Source organism: Salvelinus sp. IW2-2015, linkage group LG25 (genome assembly GCF_002910315.2).
Source record: "Salvelinus sp. IW2-2015 linkage group LG25, ASM291031v2, whole genome shotgun sequence".
Taxonomy (NCBI): Eukaryota; Metazoa; Chordata; class Actinopteri; order Salmoniformes; family Salmonidae; genus Salvelinus; species Salvelinus sp. IW2-2015.
In genome coordinates, this window is record NC_036865.1 from 800,268 (window position 1) to 814,449 (window position 14,182).

A 14,182-nucleotide genomic window follows, 5' to 3' on the forward strand; every position below is an offset into this window, starting at 1 on the left:
CATTCTTAAAATAAAGTGACGATCTCTAGTCTGTTGAATGAGAGCCCCATCCAACAGACTAGGGCATTTTTACTAGGATTAAATGTCAGGAATTGTGAAAAACTAAGTTGAAATGTAAACTTCTGACTTCAACTGTATAAAAGCAAACCTTGATTTCATATTTAAAGAAAATCTTGAAAGGGTAGTGGAATGGGATTAGTGTGGTATGTGTGAGAAGAGTCCAATACTTTAACTTTTATGCATTACAAATCACATTATTATGGGCGCACCTCCTCTCCTAAGAAACCTGCATACACATTGTTTGAAGTACAATTGACCAACATAGCTACTGTCGTAGGTCAAAGCTGTGTGCTGTAAAACCTTGGTAGAGCATGGGTGGAGTAGGCATTCTGGCGCTCATGTCAATTTCTTATTTTTTTCGGCTTCAGACCAATGCCTACTTCTCACTTAAAAACAGTTTTTTGTTTTTAATTACATGTAATTGGAGCTGCTTAATCTGCCAAACTATTCTACTACAGTATTTCACTGTAACGTGAAGTGTTCAATCAAGGTCAGGATAGGCTACACTGCAGAAACAAGTCACTCCTGGCAATTTGGCTAATGACCAGAGTCCATTTAGAATTGCTTTCCCCACAATAGAAAAATGTATTGCTATTTAATCACGGGAAAGCACGTTTTGGGATCTTGTCTCGGTTATCTCTCTGTAATTTGTGAATAAGGCCAAAAAATAAATGTAAAGTGAAGCGTAACAATATCTGGGCCCTCTGGGTCGATTCCAGAAAGAGCCCCATCCAACAGACGAACAGGGAACTATATCTCTTTGACTCCCTCCCGGCCCACATCACTCGATATAATTGATTACATGGCAATTGTGTCTGACTTCCTCACTGACAACCCTTCTTGAGGCCAGCGCCAGCCAGGGCCCCAGTTGCAGTCTGGAGCTGCCTGAGCCGATCTGTGGATTATCACGGCAATCAATTAGAGATGTATACATCTCTCCCCAGCTCACCATGAAAAAGCCATTGGACCTTAGCGGAGTGATCAGGGGACATTCGGCTCTGTCAGGGATGGAGGGAGGGACAACGCTGCTCTGATGAGCTGAGCCATCCCTCAATTTCATCTCTGTAGTCTCACTCCAGTGACACTGTGTTTAGAAAGGCTGTTGCCCGACTCAGCATTCCTGAGTATAGTATGGCAACAGTGGGATGACGTGACAGCATGTGGAGAGTACTGTGGGTACAATAGACCACACAGGAATAATGAAGGTGTGTGTGTGTGTGTGTGGTTTTATAGTGCTATACTGAAACTATGCACATTGCACACTCTGGGCTGGAAATTGCTGTCGATGTTTGTTCACTCATGTAATTTAGAATGACACTTTTGTAAACACACATTACAAGGTGTGAAACCCTTTTCCACAGCACAGTGCAACACTGTGTATGATATAGATACTTTCTCATGTTCATGTGGTGAAGTGAAATATTTCCAATCAACTTTGAGAGATTGGTAAGTATCAGATACATGATTTGAGCAGAGGAGCAGAGGAAGTGGGATGCTGCTATCCTGGTCCCAGATCTGTTTGTATTTTATAACTTATGGACGTGACAATTATATCAAACAGAAACAGTTCTGGGACCAGGTTAGGCTACTGCAGGAATAGTAACAAACATGTTCCTCTGCTTCTTTTCAGTGTTACTGGACTAGAGCCTGAGCCTCATCTCAGAGGAGATGGAGAGGTGGGGTACAGGACAGATGCCAGGAAAACTCTCCTCTCCCCCAGTAGCTCCCGGAGGCCCCTTTGATCCTGCGGGATGTCGGGGGATGCACTGACACCTCCAAAACAGGCACATGGGAGGAAAAGAGGGATCCGGGGAGAGGGTAAATATCGGGACAGGACGGGAGCGCTGTGAGTTGTTGCGCCTGGTCCCACTTGCCCTGTCACTATCACTCAGCTGTCACTACCACCCGCCACCGATTGTCCTATCTGTAATTGGGACAAAGACAATAGCTGTCAAAAGCACCCTATTCCATATTTAGTGGACTACATTTGACCTGGGAATAGGGTGCCATTTGGGTGCCATTTTTCTCAATAGGATGAACAATAGTTAGAAATCCTCCTCACTAAAAGGGATTGTGCTAGTACACCTGTTCAAATAGCCGCAAACAAAACCAAAAGCCCTATTTGTCATAGCAGCACCAGCTGATAGCTTAAAAATATTTTGTTTTACTAAAGGGTTTGCAAGAAAATAAATTGAGTGAAACTTCATGAAGAGAACATTGTCAGTGTCCCAAATGACAACCCTATTCCCTGTGGTCAAAAGTAGTGCACTGTATAGGGTGCCATTTGGGATGCAGGTTCCATACACCCAATTCAAAGTAATTTTTTTTGTTGAAAAACTAAAGATCAGACTGAGAATCCACTCAATTTCTAACACTTCCAATATGTCTGAGAATAACCAGATATCTATCCGACTATTTCATGTGAAATTATGTACCTGATGCATAAAAAAAAAATCTCACAACAGGCCTTATGGAAACTGCAAATTTGTCTGTAAAATGTCACAATTTCGAAAAATATAAATACGCTAGACAAGAGCGGATAATTATTTGGTCGGTGAAATAGACTATGCCACAATTGTGGTGCAAACGCTTTTTTTGAGCAACTATTGATATAAAAACCCTAATGTCGTAGTAAACTTGGAGTCACGCAATATGTTATGTTGTACTACCACCACGACATGGAAAACATGCAGAGTTTATAGGCAGATGGAATAAGCTATGATGAACTTTATAACTTATTTCATAACTTATGGTGGTTAAGTGCACAGTGATGAAATGAAAATATCGAGGGTAGGCCATTACTTTAATGATGCCGTTTACATGATGATCGGTGCTTGGCTGCCAATTATCGAATAAAAATTATTGCTTTTAATCATATCTCATCATACAAGTACCCTTGTCCACTTTATCAGCGAATTGTTGTCTATAGAGCATGCACCAAAACCAACTCGCTAGAGTTGAAAATGCAATGGTAACACATTGAACTTTTTTTATTCAGTACATGAAAACTTAAGCACAAAAGTGCTTTTATATGGACTGATGGAAACACCTCCGGTGTGAAAATGTGCATATTTTAAATTGGAGGGAAACTTAGCTTGTGATAACAATGCCATTCTCACTTACTGATATCCGACTGTTAATTTGTTTTTTTGAGAGTAAATCTTGGAAGAGGAATAGTGATGCCTTTCTTTCCTGGTGCTTGTTCTCTAAAAGGCTTGGATCAATAAGCTGTCAGTCCACAGAAAGGCTTTAGACTAAAGAGTGACTCATATACATACATACTACTGCTTGTCTACCAATTAACCAAAAAATAATAAACTGTCAAACTGTATTTTTGTCAATCGAAAGGCACATGATATCAATTAACACGTAAAGCCTAGAAAAGAAAAATGTAGACCTACACAACACGGTTCATATTGACATATACCAAACATCAGTTTTGATGTCATTATTAGTCCCTCTTCTCTCCATAACTCTCTATTTTACTTCAATGTAAACTCCAATTAACGCTGACACATCAACACCCATACTGTACATAAAAAAACTGCACTTTTTAGCCCCACAGGCTACAGCTCTTAAAATACCTGCCTGTGGGTCTATGTCCCAACGCATATGGAAAATAAGTGTGTAAATAAATATGGTATATTTGGACAATGTTTGAATGGCACCATATTCCCTATAGTGCACTATTTGTGACCAGGGCATGACACCCTATTCCCAATATTTGTTTTATATGCATCCCAAATGGCATCATATTCCCTATATAGTGCACTAATCCAGAGCCCTTAGTGTAAAAGTAGTACACTAAATATGGTGCCATTTGGGACGCATCGTAGGTCTCTATCACTTTCTCCCACTTGGCCATTATCTGCTAGAATGCGCTTGGAAAAGCTGTCCATATCAGACAACATAAACACAGCTGTCAGAGGGCACCAGATAGCCTGCAGAGACTCATTCATCTATTTGTTTGTATCCCCTGTATACCTGGTCAAAAGTAGTGCACTACATAGGAAATAAGGGGCCATTGGGAACACAACATTTGTTAGGTCCTCCCTGGTCTAGTTGAGCAAGAGTATGTCGCTGTGTAGTCTGCTGTCTATATCAGTCTCACAGTCAACAGATCAAAACACCCCATTTAGTGTCTGCTTTGAACTATATATAGGCTACACCTGACCTTTGGCTCCTAACCAGTTTACACACAACTATAAACCCAAGCAGGCACACGCACACGCAGAATTGTGCATATGAAAACCATAACTGGCACACAGATCGGTAGAAATGGTAAGATAAATTGTAGCCTATTTACGGAATATTCAGGAGAGTAAAGGCAGAATCTCCAAAAGCCCGCAGGTGCGGGAAAGGGATGGTTGGGTCAGGTTTAAGGTTTTTATTTTCTTGTTATATTGATCTTTGGCTCCCTCTTGAGTCAATTGTGTCTTATTTCATCAAACAGTGTGCTTAACGCATCAGACAAGCTCAACAAATAAAGTTTATTTTATTGGAACACATAGGGTGTCTATATATGGAAAAATACATGTATAGAAATGTCGACCAATCGATTGGTTGAAAGAACAGATGACTTTTGATGAACCAAGATGTTTCATAGTTGGGGACAGCCCTAATGCACACACACTCTCTCTCTCTCTCTGATATGGTATTGGAACTGACCCTGTATATAAGCTTCTTACTTTCTAGTGTTCTTATTTATTGTGTGTTTTTGTTCTACATTGATTACTGCATTGTTGGGTTTGGAGATTACAAAAAAGGCATTTCACTGTACTTGTGCACCTGACATTAAAACTTGAAACTCTCTCCTCCCCTAAAGTCAGGAAGTAAATTAAAATTACAATTCAATAATTGAAAAAAAAGGGCATTTATTTTCAATAACTTCTCAATAAAACTGAGCGCTCTGGAGCAGGTTTTCATCAAGGATCTTTCTGTACTTTGCTCCATTCATCTTTGCCTCGATTCTGACTAGTCTCCCAGTCCCTGCCACTGAAAAACATCCCCATAGCATGTTGCTGCCACCACCATGCTTCACCGTAGGGATGGTGCCAGGTTTCCTCCAGACGTGACGCTTGGCATACAGGCCAAAAAGGTCAACCTTCATTTCGTCAGAACAGAGAATCTTGTTTTTAGGTGCCTTTTGGAAAACTCCAAGCGGGCTGTCATGTGCCTTTTACTGAGGAGTGGCGTCTGTCTGGCCACTCTACCATGAAGGCCTAATTGGAGTGCTGCAGAGATGGTTGTACTTCTAGAAGGTTATCCCATCTCCACGGAGGAACTCTGGAGCTCTGACAGGGTCACCATCGGGATCTTGGTCACCTCCTTGTCCATGGCCATTCTTCCCCGATTGTTAACTTTGGCCAGGGGTCCAGCTCTAGGAAGAGTCTTGGTGGTTCCAAACTTCTTCCATTTAAGAATGAAGGCCACTGTGTTCATAGGTACAGTTGAAGTCAGAAATGTACATACACCTAGGATGGAGTCATTAAAACTCGTTTTTAAACCACTCCACAAATGTCTTGTTAACAAACTATAGTTTTGGTTGGTTATCACAATTCCAGTGGGTCAGAAGTTCACATACAATAAGTTGACTGTGCCTTCAAACAGCTTGCAAAATTCCAGAAAACTATGTCATGGCTTTAGAAGCTTCTGATAGGCTAATTGACATCATTTGAGTTAATTGGAGGTGTACCAGTGGATGTATTTCAAGGTCTACCTTCAAACGCAGTGCCTCTTTTGCTTGACATCATGGGAAAATCAAAAGAAATCAGCTAAGACCTCAGAAAAGGAATTGTAGACCTCCACAAGTCTGGTTCATCCTTGGGAGCAATTTCCAAACGCCTGAAGGTACCACGTTCATCTGTACAAACAATAGTACGCAAGTATAAACACCATGGGACCACACAGCCGTCATACCGCTCAGGAAGGAGACGCGTTCTGTCTCCTAGAGATGAATGTACTTTGGTGCGAAAAGTGCAAATCAATCCCAGAACAACAGCAAAGGACCTTGTGATGATGCTGGAGGAAGCCGGTACAAAAGTATCTATATACACAGTAAAACGAGTCCTATATCGACATAACCTGAAAGGCCGCACAGCAAGGAAGAAGCTACTGCTCCAAAACCGCCATAAAAAAGCCAGACTACAGTTTGAAACTGCACATGGGGACAAAGACTGTACTTTTTGGAGAAATTTACTCTGGTCTGATGAAACAAAAATAGAACTGTTTGGCCATAATGACCATCGTAATGTTTGGAGGAAAACGGGGGAAGCTTACAAGCCAAATAACACCATCCCAACCGTGAAGCACGGGGGTGGCAGCATCATGTTGTGGGGGTGCTTTGCTGCAGGAGGGTCTGGTGCACTTCACAAAATAGATGGCATCATGAGTGAGGAAAATTATGTGGATATATTGAAGCAACATCTCAGACATCAGCCAGGAAGTTAAAGCTTGGTCGCAAATGGGTCTTCCAAATGGACAATGACCCCAAGCATACTTCCAAAGTTGTGGCAAAATGGCTTAAGAACAACAATGTCAAGGTATTGGAGTGGCCATCACAAAGCCCCTCAAAGCCCCTCAATCCTATAGAAAATGTGTGGGCAGAACTGAAAAAGCGTGTGCAAGCAAGGAAGCCTACAAACCTGACTCAGTTACACCAGCTCTGTCAGGAGGAATGGGCCAAAATTTATTGTGGGAAGCTTGTGGAAGGCTACCACAAATGTTTGACCCAAGTTTAACAATTTAAAGGCAATGTTACCAAATACTAATTGAGTGTATGTAAACTTCTGACCCACTGGGGATGTGATGAAAGAAATAAAAGCTTAAATCACTATTATTCTGACATTTCACATTATAAAAACAAAAAAACACCCGTAATAACATCTACTAAATATTTGTATGCGAACAATAACATTTATTTGATTTAAAGAAATTACTTGACATTAATTATTACTTCTAGAGTTTGATGTGAAGGCTTTCAACCTGCTTCTATCTGAAGGCACGTTGATCTACGATGTGTTCCCTCTATAGTGCACTACTTTACAAATTGTGGGTTCATTTGGGATGCAACCCCATACTCCACTATCCTGTATAGGTATTCCATAAGGAGAGAGAGAGAGATTTAAATCACTATTATTCTGACATTTCACATTATAAAAACAAAAAAACACCCGTAATAACATCTACTAAATATTTGCAACCCCATACTCCACTATCCTGTATAGGTATTCCATAAGGAGAGAGAGAGAGATTTAAATCACTATTATTCTGACATTTCACATTATAAAAACAAAAAAACACCCGTAATAACATCTACTAAATATTTGTATGCGAACAATAACATTTATTTGATTTAAAGAAATTACTTGACATTAATTATTACTTCTAGAGTTTGATGTGAAGGCTTTCAACCTGCTTCTATCTGAAGGCACGTTGATCTACGATGTGTTCCCTCTATAGTGCACTACTTTACAAATTGTGGGTTCATTTGGGATGCAACCCCATACTCCACTATTTAAACTAGCTCTCTTTTTATTCCACTCTCGTTCTTCCTTCCCCCCCCCCTGCTATACAGTAAACCCCACCCTGCTCCCTCCCCTGTTACTCTTTGGACACTGTATCTGACTGTATCTGCAAGCCATTGCTACTATATCCCTCATATTGTGTTTCATTTGAGCCTGTCGCTCACAGAGACTGTCAGATATGGCCCCCTTCATTTCAAATGATATTTTTCCTCCCCCTCTCGTATTTTGAGTGGATTCAGCAAGAGTGACAGACACTCCGAGAGAGAGCGACTGTGTCAGAGGTTTGCTGTTTCCACACTGCAGAAAAACAGGAGCGGGAGAGAGAGGGAAACGATACACAACGAGCTAATGTTTCTTTCTCCTACACTTATTTCTAAGATAAGGAGAAAACAAATGAGTAGCAGCACTTCAAATTATATTGACTCACTGGACAGATAATGTGGTAGACTGTGTGTGTGCGTGTAAATTAATCCCAAATGGTCTTGGAGATGGTTATGCACAGGCCATTTCATCCACTGGCCAACTACAGAATTGAAGCTTGTGACCCCCGAAAGCAGAGGGCTGTTACAGGCCGTGAGTTCAGTGCAATATCATTCAGCACATTGGCCCAGCAATACAGAAGTACATACAGCAACATAGAAGTTCAAAGGCTTTGATACAGAGAAAGAAGAGATACCCTGCATGAAATCCCTCTTGGATGACTGAAGTTGGATACAGTGGTTTAACGCCTGTCTTGGTGATATTGTTCTATTCTGAAACTTTTTGAAAAGCTAGATGACACCTTTCTTTTTTCTCAATGACAGCATTGAAAAAGAGTGCAAGTTAAAGTTTATTCTGCCTGGGCGATACCAATATCTACATAGCGCATTGATGTGAATCACACTGCTGCTATTTCTGCCTTACTGATTGTGGTTGTTGTGGATGGCTGTTTACAAATGTATGTGTATTTTAACTAGGGCTGACCCCACTGGTCGATTGTTTGGTTGATAGGCTGTTGGTCGACCGAGAATTTTTTTTAGTCGAACAGTTGCAAAAAAAWTTMTTTTTATGGCACATCTTGATTGACGCCTGTCTCAGTGGACTAATCCATTGCAGAGGCCGCGGGATGGCACACCAGTATCACCAGTAGTACATTTACCGTTAATTCCCATCATTTCTAATCCATAATGTTGGTTTGGTTACTGTAATTTCTGTACCATTGGATAGAAAACACGTTGAAGTTTGAAGAAATGTTAAAATAATGTATGAGACTATAACACAATTGATATGGTAGGAGAAAATCCAAAGTTATTTTTTTTTMAGATCTCATGCTCTTACAATGGAAAGCTATGGGTCCTATGCAAATCCAGCTCCCATATTGCAAGTCCTGTGGATGTCAACAGTCTTTGTTCAAGGTTTCAGGCTTGTTTCTTCCAAAACGAGGAAGAATTTTAAGTCTGTGGGCGCGCGACGAAGAGGACGCGCACTTGCTAATTTTACTTTTCTAGTGAACATACTTCTTTCCATATGAAATATTAGTTTAAAACTTCTCAAGACTAGGGGGCGGTATTTTCGTTTTTGGCTAAAAAACGTACCCATTTCAAACTGCCTATTTCTCAGCCCCCGAAACTAGAATATGCATATAATTGTCAGATTAAGATAGAAAACACTCTAAAGTTTCCAAAACTGTCTTAATATTGTCTGTGAGATAAACAGAACTGATATTGCAGGTGAAAACCGGAGGAAAATCCAATCAGGAAGTGCCCCTGTTTTTGAAACCTCTCTGTTCCTATGCATCCCTATTGCCCATTTAAAGGGATATCAACCAGACTTCTTTTTTTTATGGCTTCCCTAAGGTGTCAACAGCCTTTAGACATAGTTTCAGGCTTTTATTTTGAAGAATGAGCGTGAACGACCACATTGTGTAAGTGGATAGGTGGGGGCTCTCAGAGTGAGTTGTGCGCAAAAGGGAAAGGCAGCCATTGCTACTCCTGGTCCTAGTGAAAAGCCAACTTTCCCGGTTGATATATTATCGAATAGATATTTGAAAAACACCCTGAGGATGGATTATAAAAAATGTTTGACATGTTTCTGTGGACATTATGGATATAATTTGGAATTTCTGTCCGCGTTGTCGTGACCGCTCTTTCCGGTGGATTCCTGGGCATAACGCAGCAAACTAACGGAGGTATTTGGATATAAAAAATATCTTTATGGAACAAAAGGAACATTTGTTGTCTAACTGGTAGTCTCGTGAGTGAAAACATCCGAAGATCATCAAAGGTAAACGATTAATTTGATTCCTTTTCTGATTTTCGTGACCAAGTTACCTGATGCTAAGTGTACTTAATGTTTTGTCGAGCGATCGATACATTTACACAAACGCTTGTATTGCTTTCGCTGTAAAGCATAATTTTAAAATCTGAGACGACAGGTGGATTAACAAAAGGCTAAGCTGTGTTTTGCAATATTTCACTTGTGATTTCATGAATATGAATATTTTCTAGTAATATTATTTACCTGTGGCGCTATGCTACGCTATGCTAGTCAGCGTTTCTGATGACAATTATCCCGGATCCGGGATGGGTGGTTCAGAAAGGTTAATTACATTCTAGGGTACCTGAGGACTAAATAGAAATGTAGTTTGACTTGTTTTAACAAAATTTAGCGGTAGCTTTTTGGATTACTTTGTCTGCATGTTGAACTCAAATCGATGGCACCAACTAAACAGACTTTTTGGGATATAAAGAAGGATTTTAACTAACAAAACGACCCCGCGTGTTGCTGGGACCCTTTGGATTGCAAATCAGAGGAAGATTTTCAAAAAGTAAGTGATTACTTAATCGCTATTTGTGAGTTTTATGAAGCCTGTGTGTCACGACTTCCTCCGAAGTCGGTCCCTCTCCTTGTTCGGGCGACGTTCAGCGGTCAACGTCACCGGTCTTCTAGCCATCGCCGATCCACCTTTCATTTTCCATTTGTTTTGTCTTGTCTTCCCACACACCTGGTTTCAATCCCATCAATTACATGTTGTGTATTTAACCCTCTGTTCCCCACATGTCCTTGTCCGGTATTGTTTTTTGTAAGTGCTTGTGCACGTTATGTCTGGGGTTTTGTCCCATTATGATTGTTGTGTTTTGTTCAGTGATTTTTATCATTAATCTGCACCGTTGGAACACAGTCTTTGCTCTCCTGCGCCTGACTTCTCTACCGCCAGTACGCACGCCTTACACTGTGCTGGTTGGAAAATATGTTGATGGGGGGGGGGGGGGGTGCCGTCCTCAAACAGATGCATGGCATGCTTTAGCTGTAAAGCCTATTGTAAATCAGACAATGCAGTTAGATTAACAATAATTTAAGCTTTTAACCAATAGCATGTAAATCTTTGGTGGGGCAAAAATAATAATAATAATAATCATTATGCATTCCAGCAAAGCCACTACACAACACTAAACAATAATTAATTGCACTATAAAGGTGACACGGTGCCCACAAACTGTTAGGGCCTACATAAATCTGTCCCAACAGCAGAGTCCCAACAGCAGTCCCAACACCTTACCACTGCTACACCTGGCTATCAGCAGAACCTTGTCTGGCAGCGAAACAGTTTATTCAGCCTCATTTACTGCCTTTTTGAAAAACATAGCTGATATGGCTGACTTGTTTAAACAAATGTGGTTTCTACTGACAATTGAGATGTACAAACTATCGCATAAGGGAACGACGAGCAGATAAGAGGCCATCTGTAATTTCGATTTTGACTTAATGAGCGAGCTAGGACGGACGTTGTCAATATAACTATTTGTTCAGCACTTTTGAAATGTACAGCGACGTAATTCAGAACATGGGCCGTTCTTACAGTATTCTCCCTGTACACCAAGTCAGAACCGTAGGATACATAACGGGGGCATAATAAGCAGAATGAAAGCGCTTACAATATTCGATGATTACATTTCTCTAAAACAGGCTATAGGCTAATTAAAAGTGGAAAAGGGCCCAAATTATTAGCGCGAGGCACATGGGCTACTAACAGCWTACTACACAACATACACTTAGTAACGTTATTACTTTCTTAGTTACAGTATACATATCTCCCTGGAATATTACATAATTTAAGCAGCAGCATACAATACCTTTTAGGACTCACGCTGTTGTGCTGTGCTCACTTCCTTCCAAACCACTCATTGTTGAATTTGCAATTCCCAACTTGTTGTGTAATGTTTAAGTCCAATGACCGATGAGCACTGATAAGTTTTATCATTCATTTCTCTTCATTATTTGTCTTCATATGACAAGGATTGAAATGAATTTACAAGTAGATTGTCGACTTGATTCATGATGATGACTCCTAGCTAAGATTTTGAAAGTATGATGTTGACATGATCAGTCCAATCAATGCTACTGTACATATAACGTGATTTTACATCATTGTATCTGTGGTCAATGACCTTGAGCCATGCATAAATACTGGTGTATATAGTAAATTACGTTATACCGCCCAGCCCTAGTTTGTATGCGGCTTTATTAACTCAATTATATATATATATWTTTTTTTTACATTGTTTGCAAACTGATATGTGACACATATTAATGCGAAAATAACATGCAAAACAGGGAAGCCCAAAATAGTTGTATTTATTTATATATTTTTTGCTAAAAATGCGGGGCTCAAAACACCCACCTGCCCTGAATGACCGGTCGCTGCTGCCACACACCAATACATGGATTTAACAGTCAAACGACCACTTAAAAAGCAGCCCATCGTTGTCACTGTTGATATCCTATGCTGCGTCGTGATGCGTTTAAGTTAACAGAAAAAGTGTCCCGTTCCCTTTTCCATGATGGAAGCCTCCCGAAATCAACTGTTAACCTTCCACAATATAGATATAAGCCTTCTACAAGTTCTCATCGAACTAACCATGTATAGATTATTCAAAGTTTCCATGTGGCCTTTGAATAGTGTTAGTTTAAACAGCGCTACACCCCAAAAGTTTGCCCCCTGTTCTATTGATTTTTATCGAGATATCGATCAAAGTGATTAACAAAAAGCGTTGCGTTGCACTTACCACCTTGGCGACCCACTTAAATCAAAGTGCAACACTTCAAAATGTTGAGCTGTCTTCTACAAATTGTCCTCAAGCTAGTGATGTACACATTATTCCCAGATTCCGTATGGTTTTTGAGCTGTGTTTAATAGTTTTAACTGGACGTGCAACCTCATCTCCACCCTCTCGCAACTGATTTCAAGGTCATATCAATATGAGTGATTGACAAATAAGTGTTGCGTTTCTCTTTCCCGTTTGGCAATCTCCTAATCAAAATGCATCACTCTAAATTATAACTCATCAGGTTGTTCTCCAACCAGTGATGTAAAAAATATATCCAGTTTCCATGTGGATTTTAAGTTGTTAGTTTCAACAGGACGTACAACCTGATTTCCCCCTAATCGATATTAGTGATGTATTGCCACTTGTCAAAACAGGGTTTTTCGAGCGTGTGCAATTTATAAGGTGCTCGTAAAAATAATATACAAAAATATAAACACTATTGTTGGACATGTATGTGTAGATAGTATATTAAATGTTTATGTTTTCAATATATCACGAACTGTTTCTGCATATTGGTTATTGATTTGGACACCTTAAAACTATGTTTTGACATTGGGCTATTTATCAAAATGTCTTGTCAACAGGAAACAGCGACAGCATGCATCATTTTCAACTTAAGTTTTAGGAATATAAATGTAACTTTCAGCATTAATTTCCAATGGTATTGCTGAATCAGTCCAAAAATGTGCTGCGATTGATTGATTTTGATGATACCAGAAATCGCCAAAACGGGTTTGCCCTGCCTACTAGCAAGCAAGTCCAGAAATAAGCAACCAAGTAGCCTAAAAACGTGCCTATAGGCTACCCTCTATCAATCGGTTAGGTGACACAGTACACAAAAACCATCAAAGTATCAGTTACTCAATTCATTGTGCTCATTGCTCTATACTGCGATTGCTTTTACGCAACCAAATTTTGTTAATTATCACATCTTCATCATCTAATCTTACCTGCCTTGTCCGTGTCCGTTGGGGCTAAGTGCCTTGAGATTCGATCGACGGTCCTGCTGTGATGCGTTACGAAGTAAACGCTATAGGTAGGCTACTTATTTACGCTCCTCTCTCTCGCTCTCTCGCTCTCTCTCTCTCTCTCTCTCGCTCTCTCTCTCTCTCTCTCTGTCTCTCCCTCTCGCGCTCTCTCTCTCTCTTCTTCTCTCCCTCTCACAACACTTTTTCCACCTCCAGTCGAAAATGTCACGTCTTGGCTCTGGCTCTTCACTTCAACTTCACCTCAGCATAGGCTACAYCAAATTCCGACACGCGCTGCCCTGTTCCGTGCGCACTTACTATTTTCCTGCACCAACTCCCGTTTTGCTTCTCCCTGTGTTGTAGCATTTTATAAACTGATGGTTTGAGCCCTGAATGCTAATTGGCTGAAAGCCGTGGTATACCATACCATATACAGGGCTATGATTTTTTTTTTTACTGTTTTAATTACTTTGGTAACAAGTTTATAATAGCAATAAGGCATCTTGGGTAATTGTTGTGTGTATATGGCCAATATACCACG

General features: G+C 40.3%; 1 long non-coding RNA gene across 1 annotated transcript in view; it reads right to left on the reverse strand.

The window, feature by feature from the left end:
• Positions 1-13,958, reverse strand: part of LOC139022988 (uncharacterized) — a 218,415-nt gene extending 204,457 nt beyond the window's left edge. Inside the window, exon 1 of the long non-coding RNA XR_011474048.1 lies at positions 13,624-13,958. This is a non-coding gene — a long non-coding RNA (uncharacterized lncRNA). The remainder of the gene's footprint in view (positions 1-13,623) is intronic.
• Positions 13,959-14,182: the final 224 nt, after the last annotated feature.